Genomic DNA, 15149 nt, shown 5'->3' with positions numbered 1-15149 from the left:
CACTGCTGAATGACAAACATTCATTTTTACAAGCTATTTAAAGTGTGCACTTTATTTAAATAAAGCCCGAAGAATAATGATTGTACTAATAATGAAATTTTCGTTTATTGGAAATACATAATTGACTGGTTTTAAATTATCAAAAGTCCATTTAGATTTTTCATATAATTAAATTGACAAAATTCATTTAAATTTAATGTAAAATATTAATACAATTAAAACAAAAATCTAATAATAATATTAATATTATACAAAAACTTACATTGTCCACTTGTTTAGTAATGACATTTACAATATAAGTATTAACCATTATGTTAATTTAATTTTTTTTTCACTTTTATCAAAAATATATCTGTATTTTATAAATAATTTTAGCAAATTATCAATTAAATGTATACATAAACTATGTTTTTAAGGTAATCGAACAAATTTCCGACCACGACCACACCGTTCGACAAATAAATCACGAATACGAACGATTAGCTTTACTGAATTCAATTGGGACTATTTCGAACGTCATCAGTGGTTTTTGAACTGTGTTTCACACGTATTAAATTTACAAAAACTGCATAGAAGCGTAACAAAAAAACTTCGGAGTATTTTATAGCTAACCATCAGTTTTTTATTAAAAATGAAAACTATTTGATATTTTAGTTGAGTCATGAAAAGTAAATTTACAGGAAAATTATTAAATGTCATCGTGACGGAAAACGACGATTAATTCCACCTACACATACACATATATATATATATATATATATATATATATATATATATATATATATATATATATATATATATATATATATATATATATATATATATATATATATATATAATATAAGAGTAAATAGCAATTAAAAATGTGTCGTTTAATTAGACTTTTCACTTATGAAATGATTGCATATATTTTCAGATTAGTTTCTGTCCTATGCAAACTTTTGGGGCCATATTTTTCTGATTTTGAACTACTTATACATATATAATTCAATCATACATAATATCCTATTGAATGGACAAACTTTTTTAAATAAAAATAGACAGTACTACAATAACGATGCTTGTATGATTTTAAAATTAATAATTCATATTTAAAATATAAATTTGATTTTGTTAACTCTTTCTTATATTCCGTAGAAGAGTTTATAAAAACTATAATATATTCGAATGCGTACATATATCTTACGAATCGGTTAATGAAATTCAATTGACGTCAATATTTTTTCATTTATATCATTTCTCATATTATATTGCAGTTCGTATAATTAAATAATCATAAGTCATATCTATTCATAGGCCAAGCAATGAATCAGTGGAAACTTGATGTTTCATTTATTTAATACCTAGTATAGCTCAAGTATAACACAATACGTTGTTAAGCAATAAATTGATATAATATACATATTGTATGTATATACTATTTACATATGTACCAAAATGTCGTAATTTTTTTTCTGGGATTCAATTAAAAGTGAAGATTCCAATCATTTGATTAGGAATTGACGTATTGTCTAGATACATATTACATACATATATGAAAACTGAAACAATTTATGGGTATAAAATTATATACATAAAAATATGAGAAAAAAGGTTAATGTAATCACATAATTAGAATGGATGTCAAGTGAGATTGATTTTTAATGAATAAATTAATAAACGATATTTTTTTTACTAATAGAACTGTCACGTTGAAATACGTTGAGAAGCTGTTTATGCATTGTATGTATTGTAAATAAAAATATAAAAAATATCATTGTACATATGTACAATATGAAAAGCATTTTCGAAGGACACAAAATTATAAATATTGATATAATATTATTGCGAATAAATAATTCAATGACGATAGAGAATTCTAATTCGAATTTTTTCTATCGATTACAATGATTATAATCTCAAAATATTTACGACTTGTTTATCATACATACCCGTCAATTTTCACCGAATTCACGTCATGAAAACACATTAACGATAAAAAAAATATTAGCGTTCACGTGTGTACATATCCACATAATTTGTTTTATATATCATGACCCATTTATAAAGATACCTTAAAAGTTTAAAAATTCTAAAAATCCTCACCTACATATATGGAATCAAAGACAACATACTAAATACAATATAAAAGGATCAACATACGGCAAATTGTCTCTATCGTATTTAGAACCACATACTAGAAAAAAAGTTTAGAAAGCGCAGGTACACAGTTTTGTAAGTTCGAAAGGTTACCGACCCTCATACCTACATACGTAAGCAAGGCTTTGTCAAACACACGTTTGGCTCAAATACGTCATGTGGATGAAACTCAATTCATTATTCATCCTTGCCGAGTGCATCGTTCTACGTTTGTGACGTAAATCGAATCTTAAAGCGAGACCGTAACGGATGAAACATTGTTCGGATTCTTGAAATATTTTTTCGTTGCATGTACATACATACTTGCAGAATCGCTTATGGTAAGTCAGAGACTGTGATACCCAGTGGTTTAGTGCTAAATAAAAATGAAACAGGTCGGTGTTTAATTTTTACGACCCCCCCCCTGCTTTTTCCCTTACTAAAAAAAAGTTGTATTCTAATATTGGTAGTTTAAATAATTAACAAATATTCTTACTTGTTGAAATTATGACGTATGTATCTTTAACATCTTTGATTTTGCAAAAACGATTTTTGTGTTTCAACAGCAACATTTGCTTTTAGCAATGTTAAAACAATGTACATATGTATTTATGTATACATACATATGTATGTATGGATGTCAAAAAACAATCAAATTTTAACATGTGAATTTAGAGATGACTATTCATTTGATTTGACTTCCCTTATTTTATCTATCCTCAAGTGCGTATGGTAAATAGTTCAAAGAATTTTATCTTTCGAAGTTTTGGGTGGTTCATCGAGTGTTAGAGCGAGAGTCTGCTCACAATATTTGGAATACAAAATTTTATATGAAATTTTTGTCAAAATATTTTTTAATTGTAATATAAAAAAAAACAATGTTTATATCAATCAAAGTGCCAGGGCGGCGACCTGGCTCAAAATGAAGTACCAGGGCGGCGACCTGGTCCGACTACAGCACTGCTGACACCCATGTATTGGAAGAAATTCCCAGATTGATTGGCCTCCATGTTTGTTCCGATTTTTTCTTATAAGGATATCTGATAGAGCAAGTATAAGGATTTTCAGATTCTCATGGTGAAGCTCAAAGATAAAATTTGTAAAAAAAAATTCAAAACTCGGTGCCTACAAAATGAACTCATCAGTCGTCAATAGTCGCATATCTCATTCCTGAGGATCGTGATCATGGAGAAGTTTTCTGCCTGATCCGCTGCTTATTTCTAGATTCCGTTACTATTGAAAACTACGTTCCAGGAAAGATGCACTAAATTGTACTGAATAGTAGCGCAGTTTCGAGAAGTCCTAATTTTCAATGGCGCTCAAAAAGAACTTACCCAATAGAATTTCATAAAAAAAGGTTAGCACCCTCAGATAACAAACACTTACCCTTTGACGCTTTTTTGTGGAATTCTATTGCGTTAGTTCTCCTTGAGCATCTTTGAAAGTTTGGATGTTTCGAGAGTGCAACTATCTCGAGTGCATTTTTCCGGTCACCGAAAACTATTGGGTCGGTCCAGCGTATCGGGAATCTATATAGTCCGACCGCTGTATTATGTGAGGTGGATTACATTCCATCTCGCTTGCACCATCACATTTCGCGTTACAACTGTATACACAACGAAAGCATTTAAATTGCAATTACCGCTTGAGTTAGTACAATTAGATAAAAAAAAAATATTGAGATAGAAAACCAATCCTTATAAATGTGGTGAAATAAAAAATTTGCCAAATAAATGTAAAATAGCACGGGAAAACAATATATTTTTGACTTTTAAAATTCGCTAGACAATTAATTATAAGTATTTTATAGCAATGAAATATCACAATCAATGGAAAAAACATCTGAATATTGATTCCAATACTCACTTTGAGCACAGCAATACTAGATTTTGAGTTAAAGACCGCAAAAGCCAAAAAACTGTAAAAATCATATCTCGTAAACGATCACCAACCAACAAAAATAATTATCATATTCGAATTCAGTGGGTCAACGTTAGTAAAGATTGGTTAATCTCCACTCTGGTAACTCAAAAACGTGATTTTTTGTTGCTCAGTGTAATTAAGCTAGATAAAATGGAAAATTCTAGCAGAAGATTTGAATTCGAATATGATCGGGCGATCTGAATTTAATAACCATCAGATCTAGGTTTGCCTTCATGTCATTGTTTATTCGTACGATCTTATTATTTTAACAAGTTCTCCTACGTGTCTTCAATACGGGAATCACTGTCAAACCTGTCAAATACCGTCATAGTTGAAATGAATTTTCAGTTGTAATATATTTTGATGAGTTGAAATATATTCCCTCTAACCCACGTAAGTTGATAACAAGTTGGCGAATAGATTCCAACTGATCAAAATATATTACAACTGAAATTACAGTCCGACTATAAGTTGGTGCCAGATTAGATGGAGAGGTTAGGTTTTCGTGAAAACGTCACTCTACTAGTAAATTGGGTTTGAAAGCCACATTTTTGTTTTGAAAACATTCTTAGAACTATTGTAATACGGTACTCATTATCTTTATTCATTTTACCTAGTAAACACTGACGCATTATTGAATTCTAAAGCATTCGTAAATCAGTTTTGTCAAAATTCAACCGTTATATTACAACTGGCGCACATTGTTGAAAGTGTATTTGCGTTTATAGAGATATAATTTACTAGTTGGATTATATTCGAATATGAATTATCTAAAACGCCAATTTGAATATATTACAACTGAAAATAAATGTCGACTGTAGCATATAATATACGTAGGTATTGTACCTATATATACATACATACGTATGTACAATATATATAAGAAATATTTTTGAAATATACAACATACATAAACCGACGAAGATAATAAGCGACGATTGTAGCAATTTTTAAAAGGTTTGCGTATAAATTAGCAGAAGCGGAGCATGTAATCGAGAAGCGCCCGGTTAATTGAAACGTTCAATTAACCGGAACGAATCAATGTGCGCAATAATTTCAATTAAAACAGTTTATCGGTCAATTGAAACGCATGTAAATAAATAAATGCACACATTCCGTCGCATGTGCAACACATACACACTTATCGTCGAATACTTTTCAATTATTATTTATTTTAACAGTTGCTTATAATTGACATATTGGTGGTGTTGATTATTTTCAATAGTTGTGCTATAAAATTTAATTAATTCCGAGTAAAAACAAATTCGTATTCAAGTACATTTTCAGATACTGACGCACGTTGACGTAATTAACGTAATGTAATACATACAGTAGTATCACCCGCTTTATAATTAGACGTTTAGTGACGAACTGTGGAAAATCAGACATTTAAATGATGTCAAGTGACGTCCTCGAACTACAGGGGTTATCAAGCGATTAATTCTATTTTTCAACAACGAAACGCGTCTCGACTTTCGCCTAAAAAAATGTAATCACAAACATTACATAATTGTCTGACAGTCTATTATACCTATCGTACATTGAAAATAATATTTACCATTTTTAATTATATAATACATATTTGTAACAGTGTGCATGTATTGACATTAAGTGTATTATTTTTGTACATAGCGAAAAATGTGAATTTAAGACTTTTCACAATGGACCAAATGGATAACTTACGTCCTATCAAGGGAACCTTGCATAAAACATTTATTCGATTTCAAATAATGACACGTATGTAGCTCCAACCAATATATTCATGACCAAAGGGCGACTTTGAATTATCGTTGATATGATTAATCAATGCTAATCATAATCGACCCAATTAAACTGCAATAGGTAACTGTTTTGGCGAAAACACACAGGTACGCGGCGCGTGTTATTTTAAGATAGTTTTGCACCTGCAACAAAATGTTGATAGATTAAATCTTTATCATCGCGTCCCTTCGCAAACCTCACCCCGTGGAGATTTTATCCTTGTATTAACAACATACATATGTATGTGATCGATAACAGTAATTCCCATATTTGAAGAAATGTAATAGAAACTTCTCGATATGAAGATACGCCTCTCACAGCTAGAGTCTACGTATACATCCCATGCTGCAATTTTGAATGTACTTTTTTTTTAAAACATAAACATAAAATATAATGAAAAAACCCACATTTTTTAATTTGGAGGCACAGTACATTGCTTAAAATTGATGGCATTTTCTATTTAACGTTCCCTTGACGCGACACAAGTTTTCCACTAAGTCACCGTGGGAAACCCGTAATTCTCATTATATATAAAGATGTCGCAAAAAACCTTTGTTTGTATCGCAAATTATAAACATTAAAAAAATTAGTTAAAAAAAAATTTGATTTCAAATCGATCCATTTTTTGACTTTATTTAGAAACGTAATTATTATTTATATATGTATACTAGCTGAACCCCGGCATGCATTGCAATGCCACAATAAAGTATGTAATTCCCGTTCCCGTACCCGTTGCGTTCCCGTTCCCGTTCTCGCTCTCGTTCCCGTTCCTATATGTTAAAAAAATGCAGGCAGCGAACACATTTGAAATTATTCGATTGTTTGTTTATTTTACCCTAACAACGCAGGTCGCGACGCAAAAACATTTGAAATTATTGCGTTGCAATGCCACTCATTCCCGTTTTTCCCGTCTACGTTCCCGTTTTTGGGCGATTTTTTTTACAGTGAGCTTCCCGTATATGCATACTACAAATCCTGAAAGTTCCATCGTAATCGGTTGAGTAGTTTAGGAGCCTATACGAGACAGATAGACAAACAGACATTCATTTATATAAATATAGATAGATAGGAAAATATTAATTGGAATAATTTTCATTTAAATCAGTCAATTTAAATTGATTGGATTTAATATTTTCTTGTATGTACATGTGTAGATACAAACTGATCGTATCGCGCATGCACGAGAAACTACATATGTACATACATGAATGCAGATATTAACGAGGTACAAATTTGCAAGGAAATTCTAATGAATTAATACAAAGGGTTAAGTGTTCGAGCGTCATCGTGATGACCCCGCCGGCATGTTAAGTGTTAAGCGTCATCGCCATCGACTTAACGGACAGCACATGCAGGGTTAACGAGCGTAATTACGCTCAATGAACGGCTCCGGTTTGCAGAACGGCTAATGAATCAAAATCAATTAATGCGCCGAAAGACATTCGAACCATTTTTTTTTTTTACTTTATATCTATTTTTTTTTTGCGCTCGCGATTAAATTTATATGTAATGTCGACGTCGTTGTCGACGTCGATATTTTCGGCGCGCTCGTATTATCACCAGATGGACCGGTTTCGCCTCAATCGGCGATCTCAGAAAGCGATACTATACGGGTGTGTACATATTTTTGATTTAATTTTTATTGACCCATTGTAAAAAAAGCTCGAACCGAATGAAAAAATAATTGTATAGACATACTTTATTATTCTAATGAACTAACTCTGCTCGCCACGGCATACATTGTACCTATACATAGATGGCAACTTAATCAAACTTAATTTTTTTATACGACAATTAATGTATGAAAATGCGTAATATATGAAGCATATAAATAATAATTTGTCATATATCATCATCATCATCATCATTATTATTATTATTACAAACAATAATGTAACAGTTTTTGTGGTTGATAGTCACACATATTTGTATAGATTAAAATCATTTGTTTGTTTATTTATTGTCAAGTATAGTAATGATATAATTGTTTGTATTAAATAAACGGATAAACTCATTTATATAATGATTTTTATAAATAAAATATTCGTATTGAAAATTTGCTACAAAAAATATACGGGGGCTGTATCATGAACTTCTAATAGACAAATTCATTTCGTTAGAGTTTTGATCTTTAACTGCTCATACATATGTATGTACATATGAGTAAACCAAAGATTGGTTATATTTTCCGATAAATAGTAGATATGAAGATAAACTATACGCTGAAAATTTCTGGCTGAAATCTGGCGTAGTAATGTGGGTACAGAGCCATCAAGATTGATCAAAAGATTATGCCAAAACGCCAATCATCCGAATGATATCGTTTAGAAATATAAATTTGTATTTAATTTTCTTTTTGATCAATTATTTAAAAATATCCAAAAACTATCAATTCATGATTTCAGTAATTATGCATAAATTATCATGTTAAAATTGCAATATTTTTTATGTATGTATATAATGACTTGAGGAAACAATAATACAATATTGACTACATTAATTCTTTAAAATTCAATTTAAATGAAATAATAATGAAATTGGATTATACGAAACGGAAAAATTGACAGATATTACTAATATTACTAATCGACAATGTGTCATGTCAAAGGTAGAAATTTTCGAAAGCGATGTCGTTCGCTTACAAAATCCGTTTTAAATTAACACTTCCGGTTTTTAAACGAGCCCGCGATGCGGTAGGTTGCCAACATCTGTCCCATGCATTAGTCAAACATAAAAAAATAATATAGAAATTAAAACGATTATACAGCACTTCGATTTGAATAATGCGTCGATCGACCGACGTTAAATCGTCGATCGTCCAAGCGTTAAATAACGCTTTATGATGGTTTTATTTTAATTTACGCCGCTTAATAGATTCATAAATGCGACATAAAAGCCGATGGGAAATCGTTCCACATTTCCACAGTTTCGCACAATTCCATATGATAATTTATGAATACGCCATGTGTCGAACATATGGTCCGTTCATACATCATTTTTCCTTGACTCGAGTCGGTATACGCAGTGTGAAATATTACATTTCACTAAATCGAGATTTGACAATTGATGATTATTCTGAACGAATGATACACTTTCTCACCTTCTTTCCGATTGCTGTAAGCCACGTGTCGTTTAAAATATCGCGTCTAAAGTTATTATGCAATCGCAACTAACAACAAACACGCCAACGCTGCATTATTATTAAAACCGCAAGAGCCTAATCATCATTATAATATCAATATAAACATTATATAAACGAGGCAAATTTCTTCAAAATCGAACACATATAACACTGATCGAACTACTGATAATAATTGACAGATTTATTCATAACCGATTGTGAATCAAACAACATTTATATTTTATACGAGCTTTACATTATGTAATTTTAGTTTTAGATAGCTTGTCTTTGAATTTATACTATATATATATCATATATATGTATGATAATAATGCCATTATTAGAAGTCGTATTATGCTCGTATTTTTGGCCAAAGTAGTACATAGATATACCCAAATGAATAAAAACAATAAAGCACCAATAAATGGGACATCTGCAATAGTCCGACGAACTGATAACAGATAGGCAAAATAAATATTAGAACGGTATCAAAGATGTAGATGCAGATGGTATCCGATAGACGGAGAAAACAGAAAATGTGTATAATAAATTAAACTAGCCTTTTTCAAGACAGGTAGAAATGCTTGTACATTCAGCAGTGAACTGCTGAAAATGGTTGATCGATTAATCATACCTCTACAGTCTATGGAATTTGATTTCGATCTTTTCATATCTTGGTAAATTATTACAAACTTGTTATTCCACTTGTGCTTCCTCGATCATATAAAAACAAAATAAGATCCCATTCATTCTTATCATGAAATCACAATTCATATTTCTCTATTATCCATATACACACATACATAGTCCGAAATTAAATTCACAATTATGAAAAATTACACAATATCCGATGCACTCAAAGAAGTATGGAACGCTGCATGCTCGACATAACAAGAAGAGATAGGAAACGGAATACGTGGTTGAGACGTATGACAAGAGTACTTGACATAGTGCAGAGGACGGGACATGTAGCTAGAAGAATGGATAAAATATGGACAAAAGAAATGCTAAAATGGTACCCGAGAGAATGTAAAAGGGTGAATGGTAGGACGCAAAGTAGACGAAATTAGGAAAATGTATGGGGTGAGAGTTGCGTAAAACAGAAACGAATGGAAGCGTGTTGGGGTTGCCTTCATCCAGCAGTGGATGATGAGTGGCTGCAGATGATGATGATATGAAAAATATTTACATAAAAAAGTGTATACTCTTTAAAATACTCTTCAAAATACTCTTTGTTAGTTATATTCAGATCCTGTAAACAGTATTTGAATATTCAAAATTTAAAAGCTATGTACATAGATATTATATTTAAATAATAGCATTATAAGCATGTCGAAGAATACATATTTATGACCATTTTTTTATTTTCTTATCTAAACACTGTTTCCGGTATTCAATTTACCTGAACATTATCACAATGCATTAGCAGAAAATATATTACCATTGCCGGATATTCAATTAATTTAAGCGAAAAAAGCACGTGTTCCAATTAAAAACATGTACGCAACATTAATAACATCCGTCGCGTTATTGGCCAAAAAAATAAATAAGCAATGCAAAAACTAAAGCAACGCTTTCATCCCACAAATTTCTACATATGTACATATAGATGTAACGGTTTCTTCAAACGTTGAACCCCTTACAAAAAAAAACATCGTAATAAACCTCAATATAACGGACTGAAATGTACATATATATTTCAACCATGGGATTTTCTATAGAGGGAATTTTGCGTGAGACCTCAACGACCTTAATCCGCATTTACGACGCAGGAGTCGAAAGGAGACAATGACAGAGACGCGGATGAATATTCAACCATTGAATTGTTATATTGTGACGTCAATGGACGCCCACGGCGAGTGTGCCATTTGCATACAAATAAGTCAACGAGCCCATTCGCATCGCATACATATTTTTTTAGGTCACGCGAGCCAACATCCGGCCAAATTCGGGACTGCATCTCGATAAATCGGGATACAAAGTGTCGCTTCCGATTCTCAAATCACTCGCTAACCCTTTCGATTCGGCGTCACCTTGAGTCGCGTTTACTATCACCTCGACGTTTGACCTGTAGAGTGCAACAAAGCGCCGTATGTACATGTACATATAATAATTATAGTAAACGACGTGTGAATTATTAAACGAGCGATTGCCAATAGCTAGAACATATTGATATAAATTACGGGTGATTAAAATTAGTATCTACAACTCGATTAATCCGCATCAGGAGTGGCAAACTTGCGACCCGCAACTGTGTCAATGATGTCGATTTGATGCAATTTTAAATTACACGTGTTTTCTCAGCAAAAACAAAATTGGTCAGTAAATTCAAATTATTTAATTGGTCAGTAGATTTAAATGCGGCTGGACATACTACATATTAAATTGTCAGTAAAAAAATAAACGGTCGGTAATTTACAGGGCTGTGGAGTCGCTTCAAAATTTATCGACTCCGACTACGACTTCATCTTATTCGACTCTGGCTCCAATTTGAACGATTTTGGTAAGATCGGATTTTCTTGCCAACGTATTATATAAAATTTTTAGTATAAAAATGATAACGATTTTCAAAATACAAAAAAATTAAAGGAATTAAAAAAATCACTAAAAACTACCTGTTCCCCAATTTATTGAATTATTGTTAATGAAATAGGTATAACTTAAAAGTAAATTCATAGAGTATGTGTATGAATTTCATACACAAAAAAATCAATTTAACAATTAAAATGAGAATAAAAAATTAGTATGAGACAGAGAAAACATTCGGTTTTGGCCACAGTGCATCAAAATACGTGCAATTCAACGATTTTATTTTTTATAAGGAAATTATTAAATTTCAATTTATTAGTGGATTTATTTCAATAAATTTGGAGACTCGTGACATATTAATTCATGAAAATAATAAAAAGGAGTCGGAGTCGGTTGACTCCGCTTGAAATGCTCCGACTCAGACTTCGACTCCACTGCCCTGGTAATTTATAATAAATGATCAGTTAGATATATCGATTGGTCAGTATTTTGTATTCGAAGTTCACTACTTTAATTAAATTTTTTATTTAGTTTGTCAGTAGATAATTTAACAATAAGTTATATTTAATTGTTACGCATAATAAAATAATTTATTGCAGATTATAAACATGTGGATATATAATATGTACATAGGTATGTATTTCTATCTTTATAGAATGAAGATTTGTATGAATGCAATTATACTATTATACAATTATAAAATGTATTTACCGACGAAACTGATAAATGGACTGATCTAATTCATATAAGTAAATATAGTTATTAATAACTGATATTTATTATTAAGTTTACTGACAAATTTTATTAATTATTAAGTTATTAATAATTAATAAAATTTGGTTGCTCATGTAAAGAAATAAAATCAGTTGCAACATCGGAGGCAATGAAGTTTTTCCAAAAACACCCCATGTTTATTTTAATTATAATTAGGTTTTAAATTTAATGATAGTATGTATATTTGAAATAATTATCGTTTAATTGATTCTAATACAATTTTTTTTAATAAAGATAATGTATGTAGTATGTATGTATCATTATTGTTCATATTGTTGTGACTTTTCGAAGGATTCTTATAAAATTATGAATAAATTTATGATACTGACGTATAATACGCATTTCTTCAATGAGAGTTATTATTAAAACGCATAAATTCGTTTTCAATACAACGTCCATTTTTATTTTAAATAAACGTCGTGTAATCGACGGTATAGATTTGCTGATAAGATTTATTGAACATGTTTTATAGTATGTAAATTGTTATTCCGTTAAAGTTTACGACTGGAAACGATTGCGAAAATTAATTCGCAAAACACAACTGACACATGTCCACGTCTGATACAGATAATAATGTAATACGAAACAATTTTTGATAAATGTTTTAGAATCGAACACGCATTTTAGTCGTGAAAATTGCCTGCACATAATAAGCACATCACAAACGAGTAAAAAATGCATCAATACGGGGTCAAAACTCGAACGACACACATCCAAAGACACAACAGTCATTATCGTGAGAGTGCAACGAGAGCGATGCATTTTAAAAATAAATATGCATGTCGCACATTATCGCGAAAACTGACGCAAACGAAACGTGCTGAACATTCGGTTTATTTACACGCGACGTATGAATATATGCATGGTCAATAAGTTTCAGGAATATCTCGTGAATGAACCGACAGATCGTTGTCATATTTAACACATACAAAACTGAGAATTAACATCTTCATATGATGAAGTTTTGATGAGATTGCACGGATTTTTGCAAAGTCACATATATTATTAATATGAGAATATACTCGTATCTTATGTACGCGCATGCTTCTATGTACATATGTACATATTAGACATCGTTAGCTTTCCAGTGAATTTTCTTGGATAATATTCGAATATCTATATACTTCTTTCACAAAATACACAATTGTGCTTAGCTTGCTCAAGTTTAAGTCAATACTTATCACTTTTCAGAGTGAAAATTCGCACATGACATGCTTCATATTACACATACATACTAATTTTCTAAATGAACGGATGAACGGATGTGATGACTGTTTTATTAAATGAAGGGATATGATGACTGTTTTATTGATAATACAATAAACTTGGCCTACATATGTACGTATATGCACGTATGGACATCCTGGAATTGCATTCTACCCATATAAAAATAGGCATAGGCGTATAAAATACATCCATAAAAATTTATATATTATACATATGTTACCGTCAAAATGTATTATCGGTTGTAATATATGTGTTATATCATTCATATTAAAAATTAACTTATAGATATATGTACATAAGTTTCTACAGGCGAAAATAGTTTCATTGATGCTCGCCAGTAATTATATATTACATATATGTATGTATTATCTTTTGACAGTTCAAGAATGCGTTTAACAGTGCTAAGCAGTTTAAACGTTTGAAAGTTCAACAATACTATTAACTATGTAAAAGTTTCATATTACGATAACCCCAAGAATTTTAACGAATCAAAAATGTAATTTTTCGACACAAATTGTACTAGTCAAGTGACGTTTTCGTGAAAAAGAGTATTGTGAATAAAATACATCAATATCAGGTCGCATTGAAGCCTAGGGTTTTGTGAATTATATTCAAAAAGTGGATAGAACAAACGGAATACAACGAAAAATTGAATATAAACTGATACTGACAAATTCGTTGTGTCATACGAAATAACTACGTAAGATAGATGAAACATAGATATTTTAACTAGTCGAAAAATATTACAATTGATAATACACTGACTGCAACGTATGCATACATACATATACGTGAATTTGTATACAAAATATTACAAATATTTGACACATAATTCAAAATGCAATAAAAACTTGAACGATTTCTCATTTAAAAAAAATGATAATAACCGGTTAAGTCATTAATGACAATTGCGTGTTAATAAGACACATAATTGACGTTCGTTAAAACGGGACTGTATAAGAACTAGAAGAATTTTAAACAAATTAATACGAAACGTATGAGTTTTTTTGTTAATTCGACGTAACCGTTGTACTGTTGTAAAAACTTTAAAGACAACTGATAACACATTCGAGAATTACATGAATCGTTTGAAAAAAAAAAAAAACAATTTAAATATTGAAATTGCGGCGCCGTGTGGAGGAACAAAACTGCATTTGAACAATTTTTTAACAAATTTGCCAACAAGCTAATTGCGAAACAACGAAATGATCGATTATGATGAATGAACGCTCGTTTCAATAGATCAGCGTTGCCTAATCGGTCGCGTCCAACATTACGCATTTGATATCATTAACCGGTTGCAAAACGCACGCAATTTTATTTTTATCCATTCATATTATTTATATACATACGCTTATTACCCTTTCGAATTTCGAACGACATAGTTCAATAAATAACGTCACTTATTTATATTAAATTGAGACGTAAACTTCAGAGTAGTGCGCGCACATACGTACATATGTACATATGTATTAATTAATGCATTTTTAATACATATTTATACATCATAATTGCGACCCCGTTACAGTCTGATATAAATTAATTTAATTACATACATTTGTTATGGCGGTCATATGTGATTTTGACGTCTACCCTTTTGGCGAGCCGCTTTCGTGTACCGCACAATTAAACTCGTAAATCCGAGATTCTCAATTTCGTCGACGCTAAATTTTAAATCGTCTTTTTACACTGGATG

The 15149-nt window shown here is 30.9% G+C and overlaps 2 protein-coding genes across 3 annotated transcripts in view; both read right to left on the bottom strand.

Moving 5' to 3' along the window:
* LOC143916129 (uncharacterized) overlaps positions 1-15149 on the bottom strand; it is a 305722-nt gene that overhangs the window by 82527 nt on the left and 208046 nt on the right. The window lies entirely within an intron of this gene.
* IP3K2 (Inositol 1,4,5-triphosphate kinase 2) overlaps positions 1-15149 on the bottom strand; it is a 94231-nt gene that overhangs the window by 2817 nt on the left and 76265 nt on the right. The gene's annotated exons all lie outside the window — the stretch shown is intronic.

Source organism: Arctopsyche grandis, chromosome 8, assembly GCF_051622035.1.
Source record: "Arctopsyche grandis isolate Sample6627 chromosome 8, ASM5162203v2, whole genome shotgun sequence".
In the NCBI taxonomy this organism is placed as follows: domain Eukaryota; kingdom Metazoa; phylum Arthropoda; class Insecta; order Trichoptera; family Hydropsychidae; genus Arctopsyche; species Arctopsyche grandis.
Note: the sequence above shows the minus strand (reverse complement) of the source record. Positions and strands in the feature narration are given on the sequence as shown.